Below are 15,734 nucleotides of genomic sequence, written 5' to 3' on the forward strand. Positions count from 1 at the left end.
CTATCTTCATGATCAGATTTTGAGCCAACTCATGAATAGGAAATTCCGTCAACTTAAAAAGGTCTGTAGCTTGCACCTTATCCATTCTGTATGCTACGTGTTCGTTATATGTCAGGCAATCTAATGGTATAAATAATCAACATTTCCTACAAACCTGCGGGTGCAACACTGAAGGATATGACAATCCTCTACATAAACTCACCCGAACCGGATCTTCAAAGTAATCAATCATACTCCAAATGATCTAGTTGCAATTGAACGTACTTCCAAAGTAATCAATATAATTAACATGTTCCTATGAAACACTATATATGCAAAAGTATGTGGACATGTACAAATGGCATGATTACAAATGTTAGTGAAAAACAAACGTTATCAGAAGAATCTTGGCAAAAGAAGTTCTGAGATTGCTGTCTGTTGGTTGTCCGATGTAAACATCGCCATCATCCATGTTTGTGGGCATGCCCCAACTACCTAGTGTGGCGGTTTCTGCATTCGCTATGAATGCCAAACTTTGTGGTTCACCAGGAGCAGCCGGATACAGAGGAAGTCGAAACTTCCTTATTCTACCAGTGAAATAAAAATGCGCTCCTTCTAGCTCACGGTTTGGATCATTTTTATGCTTGTCCAACAAAAACGTAGTTTTGTTAATATAGTAATGATTACATGCCGTTTCAGAGCCAGAGTAAAATTTTCCTTTATTAACGTACAAGCATTTTCAATTGCAAATTTAGCAGTGGTGGTTTTGGGAAATAGCTTGGCGATATAACAATACTTGTGCACAAAGATTTTTAATGATGAACTTAACCTTAAGATACTTTTGGGAAACCGGGCCCAGTCTAGTTGTTTTTATACAAGTTTGTTTTATAGCCTATTCTGTTTTTGTATGACTTCACAGAGGCCCTCCTTTCCCCAGCCCAGTCCTGTCCAGGCACAGATCCTACTGTATGTCAAAAGGAAGGCCTGAGTCAGTTGCTCACAACCAAAGGGCCCTTCACCCATTCCAATGTACATTCTTGTGCTCCTTTATTAAGCAACTGGAAAAATTGTATGTCGGCATCAACAGATTTTCAGGGCACCTTTAAGCAGAGCACAAGGCTGCAAGCCTGTTTAATACCTGAGGGTGTTTGTCCTCGTAGAAAGGTTTCAAAATAAACAGGACAGAGAGGCCTATAGTCTTTCTGAAGCCTGCAGCTTTCAGGGGAAGAGGAAAACGACAATTACAGCAGGGGCATTAAAGACATTAAGAGTTGAATGACCGCCATCCTGAGGTAGATTTCTCAAAGTAAATAAGCAGACGGACCCGATACAATCTGTCGGACTGTGACTTCAATGAAAGGGAATAATACAAAAACACAAATAAACGTTATCTGACTCCGCACTGACCCCCTTCGTCAAAGTGCTACCGCTGGGCTGGAGGTTTTGGGTTTCCATAAACGGGGACTTTTCTGTTTTCTCTCCTCTCTATCTCTCTCTCCGTCCTTCTCTTAGTACAATTTGAGTGTTGTAAGATAGCTCATTCTGGATTTGAAGCCCAAAAATTATAAAAAATAATGGATCTAGACACATTTTGTTATTCACAATACATAAAAACATGTGCCAGATGACCCTCTGGACTAAAGGGTGAAAAACACAAAAACAATTCCCTCTTGGCCTGGATCTTTTATCTTTTGAGGATTTGGCTGCATCCCCTACATTTGGAGGTGGGTTTATTGATACACAAAGCTATCAATTTATCTATTCGACTGAATGCATTGAGATTGTAAACTCTTGGTTCATTTATTTCACATGAAAACTACTACTACCCCATCCCTAGTACCTGTGTTATTGTTTGCCACTTGACCTTAAATTGTTCTAATTTGTTCTTTTCCGTTGCCCATGCTATTTCAATAATGAATCATTAGATTTTTCCATTGTGTTAATGATGGCGGAATGATTGATTTCCACATTTTTTGTATACGTTTTTTCAAGATGAGAGATGAGAATCGTCCAGCCCATTGGGTATCTCACTACACCTCCATATACCATGTCTTGAAATATGCAGACAGACAGATTAAAACTAAGTATACATTGTAATACTTCTGATTGCCAACTTTCTAGCTCCGCTCACAAAATCCAGACATTATATAATTTCCAGAAAGCATGGATTATTGAGTCATTATTGGTTTTACACTAAAGACATCTCTGCCGTTGTTCTGTAAAAAGTTTGAATTTTGTCTCTTGTATAATAAATTCTATACATTAGTTAATACTGGATTAAGTGTACATTTTGATTAACTGTCATTTCGTTAGTCATGCTGCAACTTTCCTTCCATCTTCTTTTTAAGTCTTAATTCAAATAGTTTATATTTTTTTCTAAGAGAGTGTGAGATGGATGTGCTCCCAGCAAGATTTTGTATATCTTCCCTACCTATATTTTCTGACTGAAATAAGTTTCATTCAAGGTTGCTCGGATGTCCAAAATATTTCTAATCAAATTTTGTGATATGTAACTTTTGAGTTGTATGTACTTGAAACAATCAGTCCAAAATGACTTCTTAATTCTGTAATGGAAATACATGTATTTCCTGTTACCAAGTCATTTACTATTTCTATGCCTTTAGTTTTCCTTCTGGACCAATTTATCGGTGAATTCTGGAAAGCTACCCAAGGATTGTTCCATAAGATTGTGTTTTTAGAGAGGGATATTGGTTCTTGTAGAATATGTTTCATTTTCTTCCATAATTTACAGTGATTTTAGTTAAAGTGACTATGCATAGATGATAAACAGAGAGTAGCAGCAGCGTAAAAGAGGGGTTTGGGGGGGATGGCGGGACACAATGCAAATAGTCCGGATAGCCATTTGATTACCTGTTCAGGAGTCTATGACTTGTGGTAAAAGCTGTTGAGAAGTATTTTGGTCCTAGACTTGGCTCTCTGGTACCACTTGTCATGCGGTAGCAGAGAGAACAGTCTATGACTAGGGTGGTTGACACCGCCTGGATGGCAGGCAGCTTAGCCCCAGTGATGTACAGGGCCGTACGCACTACCCCTTGTAGTGCTTTGCAGTCGGAGGCCGAGCAGTTGCCATACCAGGCAGTGATGAAACCAGTTAGGATGCTCTCGATGTTGCAGCAGTAGGATCTGAGGACCCATGCCAAACTTTTCTCCTTTTCTCCTGAGGGGGAACACGTTTTGTTGTTCCCTCTTCACGACTGTCTTGGTGTGTTCGGACCAGCTTTATTCTTTAAAAATAGACACATAAAAATATTGTGTGGATGAGCATGTGCATCTTCAATATGTACCCATTGTTCCTCTTTAGTGCATTTAACTATATGTCGCAAGTAAAAAGCCTTTGGTATCAAGTTCATAAAATTCCAAGTCTGGAAGATTAAATCTACTCTTGGAAAGATAACAATGTTCCTTGTTATTCTATGAAATGTATTTGCCCATATAAAGCCTGTTATGACACAGTATACATTTTTAAAGAATGTCTTTGGTGGGGTATCTGGTATTATTGAGAGAGAAAAAAAATACTTTGACAGACATGCCATTCATAGGAGGTTAATTCTCCCTGTTAGATTGATAAGAAGATTATTCCATTTAATTAGATCTTATTTTATATTGTTGAGTAATGGAGTTAAGTTATCTTTGTGAATTTTTTGTTTTGTTGTCACTTATTAAGCATCCTAAATCACTCAAATTATTGCTGTAGGTTGTGAGTTACTTTTTTTATTTTTCCTATTATTATTATTATACCATTATTTAGTTTTTCCACTTTAATTTTATATCCTGAGATTTTTTATTATTCTGAAACTATTTTTTTTGCAAATGGGGCATTGAGTTTTCAATATTGGTCAGGTATGTCAGGAATATCTGCAAATAAGTTCAGTTTATATGAATGTTTACCAATACTGATACCTGTTATGTTTGGGTCCTGTCAAATTCTCTATGTAAGTGGTTCAATTGCTAGTGCAAACATGAGGGGGGAGAGGAGACATCCTTGTCTTGTACCTCTTTCTAAAGCAATGTATTATTTGTGTATATTTTTGCTTTAGGACATTTATACAATAGCTTAATTTTATTTATAATTTCAGCTGGACATGTAAAAGCTTTCAAAGTTTGGAATAGAAAAGGTATTTCAATACAATTGATAGCCTTTTCATCAATCACAATTATTGATCATTCTATATATTGTTTTTTTGCTTATGGTAACAACCTGAAACACAGTCTTGTATTTGTTTGTGTTTATTTTTAATAAACCCTGTTTGATTGATACTGTATTTGTCAAGTCTGGTAAGACCTTTGCCATTCTATTGCTTATGAGCGTTGTTATTATTTTATTGTCACAATTAAACTTATGGGTCTATAATCAGCAGAGGACTCTCCTAGTTTAATATAACTGAACTGTTTTCACATTTTGTTGACTTAAATGTTCATCTAAAAAGGGATTAACTTCTTATGGTATAGGGGACGCTTGCATCTCACTTGGCCAAAATCCAGGGAAAATGCAGCGTGGCAAATTCAAACAAAATTATATACAAATCAAACTTTCATTAAATCACACATGTAAGATAGTAAATTAAAGCTACACTTGTTGTGAATCCAGCCAACATGTCAGATTTTAGAAAGGCTTTTCGGCGAAAGCATAAGAAGCTATTATCTGATGATTGCACAGCAGTCAACAAAGAGGGTAGCATATTTCAACCCTGCAGGCGCTACACAAAACTCAGAAATAAAATATAAAACATGCCTTACCTTTGACGAGCTTCTTTTGTTGGCACTATAATATGTCCCATAAACATCATAATTGGTCATTTTGTACGATTAATTCCGTCCATATATATCCAAAATGTCAATTTATTTGTTGCGTTTGATCTAGAAAAAAACAGCTTCCAAATCGCGCAACGTCACTACAAAATATTTCAAAAGTTGCCTGTAAACTTTGCCAAAACATTTCAAACTACTTTTGTAATACAACTTTAGGTATTTTTAAATGTTAATAATCAATCAAATTGAAGACGGGTCTATTTGTGTTCAATACAGGAAGACAACAAACAAAGCTACTTTTCAAGTCTTGTGCAATTCTCAACAGTGTTACGCAGTTACTAGATGGCAATAACCTCAACCAAATTCCAAAGACTGGTAACATCCAGTGAAAGCGGTAGGAACTGAAAACAAGTTCCTAAGAAATATCTATTCCCAATAAGAACTCACTGAGCAGACAGAGACCTCAATGTTTTTAACATTTTGAACGGTTAGTCCTCGGGGTTTTGCCTGCTACATAAGTTCTGTTAAACTCACAGACATGATTTAAAAAGTTTTAGAAACTTCAATGTTTTCTATCCAAATCTACTAATAATATGAATATCTTATATTCTTGGCATGAGTATCAGGAAGTTTACATTGGGCACGCTATTTATCCAAAAGTGAAAATGCTGCCCATCATACCTTAACCTCTCTAGGGTATGTGGGACGCTAGCGTCCCATCTGGCCAACATTCAGTGAGGTTGCAGAGTGCCAAATTCAATGACATAATTGCTCATTATAAAAATTCAGAAAACAAAACATATTTTACATAGGTTTAAAAATTAACTTCTTAAACCAACCACAGTGTTATATTTACAAAATGCTTTTCGGCGCAAGCATACCTAGCCCAGAACATACCTAGCCCAGAACATAGCCCAGTTGACAAATTATTAAACAGTAGCCAGCCAAGCAGAAGCGTTACAAAACTCAGAAATAGAGATAAAATGAATCCCTTACCTTTGATGAACTTCATATGGTGGCAATCAGAAGACATTAATTTACTCAATAAATGTTCCTTTTGATCGATGAAGTCTCTTTATATCCAAAAACCTCCGTTTTGTTACTGCGTTTTCTTCAGTAATCCACAGGCTCAAACTCAGTCAAAACAATCAGACAAAAAGTCCAAATTGTATCTGGAAAGTTCATAGAAACATGTAAAACGAGCCTAAATTATCTATAATATTTCAACCGGACAATAACGGCGTCAATATAAAAGGTAAACAACAAATGCGCCTGAAAAAACTGTGTCACGTTAGGGCCCACTCGTTCATACTGGTCTTACTCCTTCATTTATAAGAATACAAGCCTGAAACGATTTCTAAAGACTGTTGACATCTAGTAGAAGGCATAGGAACTGCACATGGAGCCCTAAGTCAATGGAGACTGTAATGGCATTGAATAGAAAACTACAAAAACCCAAAAGAACTACTTCCTGAATGGATTTTTCTCAGGTTTTCGCCTGCTAAATCAGTTCTGTTATACTGTTATACAATGGAATGGTTCAAAAATAAACATATCCAGGTGTTAGAATGGCCAAGTCAAAGTCCAGACCTGAATCCAATCGAGAATCTGTGGAAAGAACTGAAAACTGCTGTTCACAAATGCTCTCCATCCAACCTCACTGAGCTCGAGCTGTTTTGCAAGGAGGAATGGGAAAAAATGTCAGTCTCTCGATGTGCAAAACTGATAGAGACATACCCCAAGCGACTTACAGCTGTAATCGCAGCAAAAGGTGGCGCTACAAAGTATTAACTTAAGGGGGCTGAATAATTTTGCACGCCCAATTTTTTAGTTTTGATTTGTTAAAGAAGTTTGAAATATCAAATAAATGTCGTTCCACTTCATGATTGTGTCCCACTTGTTGTTGATTCTTCACAAAAAAATACAGTTTTATATCTTTATGTTTGAAGCCGGAAATGTGGCAAAAGGTCGCAAAGTTCAAGGGGGCCGAATACATTCGCAAGGCACTGTAAGTCAAGACTGAGATTAGACCACTCAGGAACACTCAACACCTCTTGGAAAGCCATTCTGGTGTGTCTTTGGTATAATGTTTTTTGTAATTTTCTCACAGTAAAATACAACTTTATCCCAGTGTTAGGTTTCAGGAGACAGAGGCAGGTTTTTTCTCGAACTCTTTACCTTTGAGCCTTTCATATTTTTTTTATCCACAGTCCCTGCCTATGACAAGCATGCCCATAACATGATGCTGCCACCACAATACTTGAAAATAAAAAGGGTTTCACTGTGTTGTGTTGTATTGGATTTGACCCAACCTTGTACTTTTTTAATTTAGGTCATACAGTTAATTTATTTGCAGTGTTGCCTTCCAGTATTACTTAATAGCCTTGTTGCAAACAGAATGGATCATTTGGAGTGGATGTTTCAACACAGGCATCTTCCGTTTCACTTTGTCATACAGGCCATTAATATCGAGTGAATGCAATGTTGTTGATTCCTTTGTATTTTCAAGTATTGTTGTGGCAGCATCAGGTTTTTAGTATGTTTGTCACCAGAAGGACTGTGGAGTTTGTTAGGATCAAAAGATCCTATGAAAGGAGCAAAGCTCAGGTAAAAAGTTAAAGGAAATCCCACCTCAGTTTTCTGAAAACCTGACCCTGGGATAGGGATGAATTTTTCTCCCAGACAATTACACCCATTTTTATGCAAAAGACACACCAGAATGGCTTCCCAAGCGGTGTTTAGTGTTCCTGAGTGGTCTACACTCATTCCTGAGTCAAAGGTTTAAAATCACTGTCTATCAATGATCCCCAACTAATTTTACTGATCCTGAGCAATTTTGACAAAAATTATTTACAATGACGGCCTACTAAAAGGCAAAAGGCATACTGCGGGGACAGGGGCTGGGTTTAAATATATATATATAATAATAATAATAATATAGGACTAAACACACATCACAACAAGAGACACAACACAACACTACATAGAGACCTAAGACAACAACATAACATAGCATCAACACATGACAACACAGCATGCTAGCAACTCAACAGGACAACAACATGGTTGCAACACAACATGGCAGCAGCACAATACGGTAGCAGCATATAATATGGTACAAATATTATTGGGCACAGACAACAGCACAAAGGGCAAGAAGGTAGAGACAACAATACATCGCACAAAGTAGCCACAACTGTCAGTAAGAGTGTCCGTGATTGAGTTATTGAATGAAGAGATTGAGATAAAACTGTCCAGTTTGAGTGTTTGTTGCAGCTCGTTCCAGTCACTAGCTGCAGCAAAAAGATGAGCAGCCCAGAAATGTGTGTGCTTTGGGGACATTCAACAGAATGTGACTGGCAGAATGTGTGTTGTATGTGGAGAATGAGGGCTGCAGTAAATCTTAGTGAGGCCTAAGAGGGTTTTATTAATAAGCATCAACCAGTGGGTCTTGTGACGGGAATTCAGAGATGACCAGTTTACAGAGTATAGATTGCAGTGATGTGTCCTGTAAGGAGCATTGGTGGCAAATCTGATGGCCGAAAGGGAAAGAACAACTAGCTGCTCAAGAGCACCCTTACCTGCTGGGTAGGATGGTCATCTGAATCAGGGTTAGTTTGGCAGCTGGGGTGAAAGATGAGTGATTACGATAGAGGAAACCAAGTCTAGATTAAACTTTAGCCTGCAGCTTTGATATGTGTTGAGAGAAGGACAGTGTACCGTCTAGCCATACTCCCAAGTACTTGTATGTGGTGACTACCTCAGAGGTGGTAATCACACTTGTGGGGAGAGGGGAATTCTTCTTTCCAAACCACATTACCTTTGTTTTGGAGGTGTTCAGAACAAGGTTAAGGGCAGATAAAGCTTGTTGGACACGAAGAAAGCTTTGTTGTAGAGCTTTTAACACAAAATCCGGGGAGGGGCCAGCTGAGTATAAGACTGTATCATCTGCATATAAATGGATGAGTAAGCTTCCTACTGACTGAGCTATGTTGTTGATACAAATTGAGAAGAGCGTGGGGCCTGGGATCGAGCCTTGTGGTACTCCCTTGGTGACAGGCAGTGGCTGAGACTGCAGATATTCTGACTTTATGCACTGCACTAATTTGAGAGAGGTAGTTAGCAAACCAGGCCAAAGACCCCTCAGAGACACCAATACTCCTCAGCCAGCCCGCAAGAATTGAATGGTCTACCATATCAAAAGCTTTGGCAAAGTCGATCAAAATATCACCACAACATTGCTTGGATAGAAGGGCAATGGTGACATCATAGAGGACTTTTAAGGTTGCAGTGACACATCCATAATCTGAGCGGAAACCAAGAGAATACTATAGACTGTCAAGAAAGCCTGTCAGTTGATAATTGACAAGTTTTTCCAACACTTTTCTCTGCCTAGTCATCGCCATTTTACCTGCTGTTGTTGTGTTAGCTGATTAGCTGTTATTGTGTTAGCTGATTAGCTGTTGTTTTAGCTAGCTCTCCCAATCAACACCTGCGATTACTTTATGCCTCGCTGTATGTCTCTCTCAAATGTCAATATGCCTTGTATACTGTTGTTCAGGTTAGTTATCATTGTTTTAGTTTACAATGGACCCGCTAGTTCCACTTTTCATACCTCTGATACTTTCTTTGTCCCACCTCCCACACATGCGGTGACCTCACCCATTACAACCAGCATGTCCAGAGACACAACCTCATCATCACCCAGTTCCTGGGCTTACCCCCGCTGTACCCGCACCCCACCAAACCCCTGTCTGAGCATTATGCCCTGAATATATTCTACCATGCCCAGAAATGTGCTCCTTTAATTCTTTGTCCCCAACGCTCTAGGCGACCAGTTTTGATAGCCTTTAGCCGCACCCTCATCCTACCCCTCCTCTGTTCCGCGGGTGATGTGGAGGTAAACCCAGGCCCTGCATATCCCCAGGCACCCTCATTTGTTGATTTCTGTGATCGAAAAAGCCTTGGTTTCATGCATGTCAACATCACAAGCATCCTCCCTAAGTTTGTTTTACTCACTGCTTTAGCACACTCTGCCAACCCTGATGTCCTTGCTGTGTCTGAATCCTGGCTTAGGAAGGCCACCAAAAATTTTGAGATTTCCATACCCAACTATAACATTTTCCGTCAAGATAGAACTGCCAAAGGGGGAGGAGTTGCAGTCTACTGCAGAGATAGCCTGCAAAGTAATGTCATACTTTCCAGGTCCATACCCAAACAGTTTGAGCTTCTAATTTTAAAAATGAATCTCTCCAGAAATAAGTCTCTCACTGTTGCCGCCTGTTACCGACCCCCCTCAGCTCCCAGCTGTGCCCTGGACACCATTTGTGAATTGATCGCCCCCATCTAACTTCAGAGTTTGTTCTGTTAGGTGACCTAAACTGGCATATGCTTAACACCCCAGCAGTCCTACAATCTAAGCTAGATGCCGTCAAGCTCACACAAATCATCAAGGAACCCACCAGGTACAACCCTAAATCTGTAAACAAGGGCACTCTCATAGACGTTTTCCTGACCAACTGGCCCTCCAAATACACCTCCGCTGTCATCAATCGGGATCTCAGCGATCACTGCCTCATTGCCTGTATCCGCTACGGGTCCACAGTCAAACGACCACCCCTAATCACTGTCAAACGCTTCCTAAAACACTTCTGCGAGCAGGCCTTTCTAATCGACCTGGCCTGGGTATCCTGGAAGGATATTGACCTCATCCCGTCAGTTGAGGATGCCTGGTCATTCTTTAAAAATAACTTCCTCACCATCTTAGATAAGCATGCTCGGTTCAAAAAATGCAGAACTAAGAACAGATATAGCCCCTGGTTCACTCCAGACCTGACTGCCCTCGACCAGCACAAAAACATTCTGTGGCAAACTGCAATAGCATCGAATAGTCCCCGCGATATGCAACTGTTCAGGGAAGTCAGGAACCAATACACGCAGTCAGTCAGGAAAGCAAAGGCCAGCTTTTTCAAGCAGAAATTTGCATCCTGTAGCTCTAACTCCAAAAAGTTCTGGGACACTGTAAAGTCCATGGAGAACAAGAGCACCTCCTACCAGCTGACCACTGCACTGAGGCTAGGTAACACGGTCACCACCGATAAATCCATGATAATCGAAAACTTCAACAAGCATTTCTCAACAGCTGGCCATGCCTTCCTCCTGGCTACTCCGACCTCGGCCAACAGCTCCACCCCCCCCCCTCCCCCCGCAGCTACTCGCCCAAGCCTCCCCAGCTTCTCCTGTACCCTCCCACCCAATTTACCTACCTCATCCCCATACTGTTGTTATTTATGTACTTTTCTGCTCTTTTGCACACCAGTATCTCTACCTGCACATGACCATCTGATCATTTATCAGTCCAGTGTTAATCAGCTAAAATTGTAATTATTCACCTACCTCCTCATGCCTTTTGCACACAATGTATATAGACTCCTTTTTTTTTAAATTTTATACTGTGTTATTGACTTGTTTATTGTTTACTCCATGTGTAACTCTGTGTTGCTGTCTGTTCACACTGCTATGCTTTATCTTGGCCAGGTCGCAGTTGTAAATGAGAACTTGTTCTCAACTAGCCTACCTGGTTAAATAAAGGTGAAATAAAAAATAAATAAAAGTTGCATTAGAAGGGGTGGGAGATGAGGAAATGTTGGAAGGGCAAGGAGGAATGGCTGAGTCTAATAGGAATCCTGACTATGTGCTTCTTGTCAGTAACAACCACATCATCAACATTAGGGGACATTTATTCTCCAGTCTTTAACCAGTTTCCAGAACTTCTTGGGGTTAGACCCACAGAGTGAAAACTGCTCCAACCTCTTTAAGGATCTGCCCCTTTTTTTCCATTTTTACCTAAAATAACTTACCCATTTGAAAGGAAACACTTTGACATTTGAAGTGTGAAAGGAATGTAGGAAATGTGAAAGGAATGTAGGAGAACCCAACCATTCTTTTGTATTTTTTTTGTTCCATCTTTGAAATGCAAGAGAAAGGCCATGATGTATTATTCCAGCCCAGGTGCAATTTAGATTTTGGACACTAGATGGCAGCAATGTATGTGCAAAGTTTTAGACCGATCCCATGAACCATTGGATTTCTGTTCACTATTTTGTGTCATGACTGCCCAAATGTGCCTAATTTGTTTATTAATAACTTTTCATGTTCAAAGTTCTGCTCTCTTCTCAAACAATAGCATGGCATTATTTTACTTTAGATGCTACTGTAAATTGGACAGTGCAGTTAGATTAAATATAATTTAAGCTTTCTGCCAATTTCAGATATGTCTATATCCTGGGAAATGTTCTTGTTACTTACAACCTTATGCTATTCGCATTAGCCTACATTAGCTTAACCGTCCCGTGGATGGGACACCGATCCCAAATAAGTTTTTTAATTAATATTTGAAAGTTCAATGCTTTAAACCAGCAAATTAAATTGTTTGGGGACAGACTTGGTGGAAACAACCAAGCACTGAAGCTGATCTTTGGTAAAGATTGCCACTCCCCCACCTTTGGAAGATCTGTCTTGCCAAAAAGGTTATACCCAGAAAGGTTAGGAAGGTATAATCTTAATGAAAATGATTGAAAGCTTTAACAGCTGCCAAAGGGGGTTCCACCAACTATTAAGTCAGGGGGTTGGAGATATATTCATTTATGATATTTCATAAAAATATATATTATATGGTGGGTGCGGGGATGTTCTACAACTTTTTCACTTTGAAAATTTGGAGTAGGTTGTGTAGATCTGTAGGAAAAAAAATGGAATTTAACCCTTTTTAGATATAATTTTAAGGCACCAAAATGTGAAAAAAAAGTTCCAGGGGGTATACATTTTCTATAGGCACTGTAACTGTTTGATACATACAACTAGGAAGTACTGAAATGTGTTGTCAATTGTGTAATTAGAGGGGATATTTCGTACCAAAATGTTGAATAGAATTTTAATGGAAAGCCATCCATTCCTCCTGATTTTCTCCATGCAAATATTTTTAAGGTATCTGATATTTATTGTTGGGTGATCTCTGTTTTTCTTGATTCTGTTTTGTCTGCTGATTATTGTTTCAGAGTTGTTGAGTCTAACAAGGCCATAGGATCCGTCCAACCGTTGTTTAATTCCGATTAATATACATTTTCATAGAAGCTTTTCAAATTGTAATTAATTGCATTGTTGTTCCTAATTACCGCTTTTGTGTCTCTATCTTTTTATAGTTTATAACTGGTTTAGCATGTATTAATTTGTGAGAACTCTGAGATATTTACCAGGTATATTTGCCAGTAAGTAGTATGCTTTATTTGAGTTTAACCTTTAGTTGTTGGCTCTCTTCAAAAGTAAAATTAATGAATTCTTGCTTCTTCTTTAGCTTGTAAATATTTTTATGGGCTTTTTCTAAGATAGTACTAGATTTTTTTTCAATTGTAATTTCTAAATCAGACTTGACTTCTACCGAGTATGAGATTATCATTCCCCTAATGTACACCTTAAAAGGATCCCAAATGTTATCGGGTCTGGCTTTTCTCTGTCCTTCATGTCTACATTTGTAATGGTTAAGGTTTTTATTTTTTTTTGTTTACATATTTAATATGTTTCGGGTTTAGAGGATGCAGCCTGTTCATTCTCCAAACTCCGTCGGTAAGGTAATTTTCTAATTAAATATGATACTGGAGAATGATCCGATATTACTATATCATACATTTTTTAATGCAGGAAATTCGTGAGTGCATGTTTTGATAATACATTTTTTATCAATTCTTGAATATCTTTTCTTATTTTGTGAAAAAAGGAATAGTCTTTTGCAGTTGTGAATAATAATATCCAGGTGTCCTGTAAATCATTTGTAGAGATTTTCCTCCCTGGAGGCTCCCTATATTTGCCTTTTTTATTACTCCCTCTGTCAATCTTATCGAATGTATAGTTCAGGTCACCTGCTAAAATTAATAAGATTTTATCTAATATAGCTTGAATTATATCTATACAAAAAAAAAGATATACCCCTGGTGGGATATACAATGAAATCAATGTGGTTTTTTTCACCATACAATTCAACATTAGAAAACAGCCATGGTCCATTTGCTGGGATATAAGGGAAAATGGTGTATACTTATTTACAGTGCCTTGCGAAAGTATTCGGCCCCCTTGAACTTTGCGACCTTTTGCCACATTTCAGGCTTCAAACATAAAGATATAAAACTGTATTTTTTTGTGAAGAATCAACAACAAGTGGGACACAATCATGAAGTGGAACGACATTTATTGGATATTTCAAACTTTTTTAACAAATCAAAAACGGAAAAATTGTAATAGTAATTTAACAGACGCTCTTATCCAGATAGACTAGTGCATTCATATTAAGAAAGCTACGTAGGTGAGACAACCACATATCACAGTGATAGTAAGTACATTTTTCCTCAATTAAGAAGTTATCATCAAAGTTAGTGCTACCAGCATAGCACAAGTGTCATTTTTTTGACACTTGTGGGGGGATACTCTTTGAAAGATGGGCAGGGACTCTGCTGTCCTAGCATCAGGGGGAAGTTGGTTCCGCCATTGGGTTGCCAGGCCAGAGAAAAGCTTTTACTCAGCTGAGCGGGCGCTGAACTCCTGTAGTGGTGGGATGGCCAAGAGACCAGGAGGCAGAATTGTGTACTCTGGTTGGGATTTAGGTTTTGAGCTTAGCAAGAAGGTAGGGAGGGGCAGTTCCCCTTAAGAGGATAATGCTCCGTAGGCCCATGTGAGGGTTTTGAAATATATATACAGTACAAGTCAATGGTTTGGACACACCTACTCATTTAAGGGTTTTTATTTATTTGACTATTTTCTATATTGTAGAATAATAGTGAAGACATCAAAACTATGAAATTAAACACATAGAATTATGTATGTTATGTATCGGGAGGCTAGGGTCAGTCTGTTATATCTGGAACATTTCTCCTGTCTTATCCGGCGTCCTGTGTGAATTTAAGTATGCTCCCTCTAATTCTCTCTCTTTCTCTTCTCTTGGAGGACCTGCGCCCTAGGACCATGCCTCAGGACTACCTGGCCTGATGACTCCTTGCTGTCCCCAGTCCACCTAGTCGTGCTACCGCTCTAGTGTCAACTGTTCTACCTGCGGCTATGGAACTCTGACTTGTTAACCGGACGTGCCACCTTGTCCCGGATCTGCTGTTTTCAACCCTCTCTCTCTACCGCACCTGCTGTCTCTAACTCTGAATGATCGGCTATGAAAGCAAACTGACACTTACTCCTGAGGTGCTGACCTGTGGCACCCTCTACAACCATTGTGCTTATTATTTTTTGACCCTGTTGGCCATCTATAAACGTTTGAACATCTTGGCCATGTACTGTTATAATCTCCACCCGGCACAGCCAGAAGAGGACTGGCCACCCCTCAGAGCTTGGATCCTTTCTAGGTTTCTTGCTAGGTGCCTGCCTTTCTAGGGAGTTTTTCCGAGCCACCATGCTGCTACGTATGCATTGCTTGCTGTTTGGGGTTTTAGACTGGGTTTCTACATAGCACTTTGTAGCATCAGCTGATGTAAAAAGGGCTTTATAAAAACGTTTGATTGATTGATTGATTGATGTAGCAACCAAAAAAGTGTTAAACAAATCAAAATATATTTTAGATTTTAGATTCTTCAAAGTAGCTACTGTTTGCCTTGATGATAACTTTGCACACTCTTGGCATTCTCTCAACCAGCTTCACCTGGAATGCTTTTTCAACAGTCTTGAAGGAGTTTTCACATTTTCTGAGCACATGTTGCCTGCTTTTCCATCACTCTGCGGTCCAACTCATCCCAAACCATCTTAATTGGGTTGTGGTCAGGTGATTGTGGAGGCCAGGTCATTTGATGCAGCACTTCACCACTCTCCTTCTTGTCAAATAGCCCTTACACAGCCTGGAGGTGTGTTGGGTCATTATCCTGTTGAAAAACAAATGATAGTCCCACTAAGAGCAACCCAGATGGGATGGCTTATTGCTGCAGAGTGCTGTGGTA

Source organism: Oncorhynchus mykiss, chromosome 2 (genome assembly GCF_057628025.1).
Source record: "Oncorhynchus mykiss isolate SJ-2025 chromosome 2, ASM5762802v1, whole genome shotgun sequence".
Classification (NCBI taxonomy): domain Eukaryota; kingdom Metazoa; phylum Chordata; class Actinopteri; order Salmoniformes; family Salmonidae; genus Oncorhynchus; species Oncorhynchus mykiss.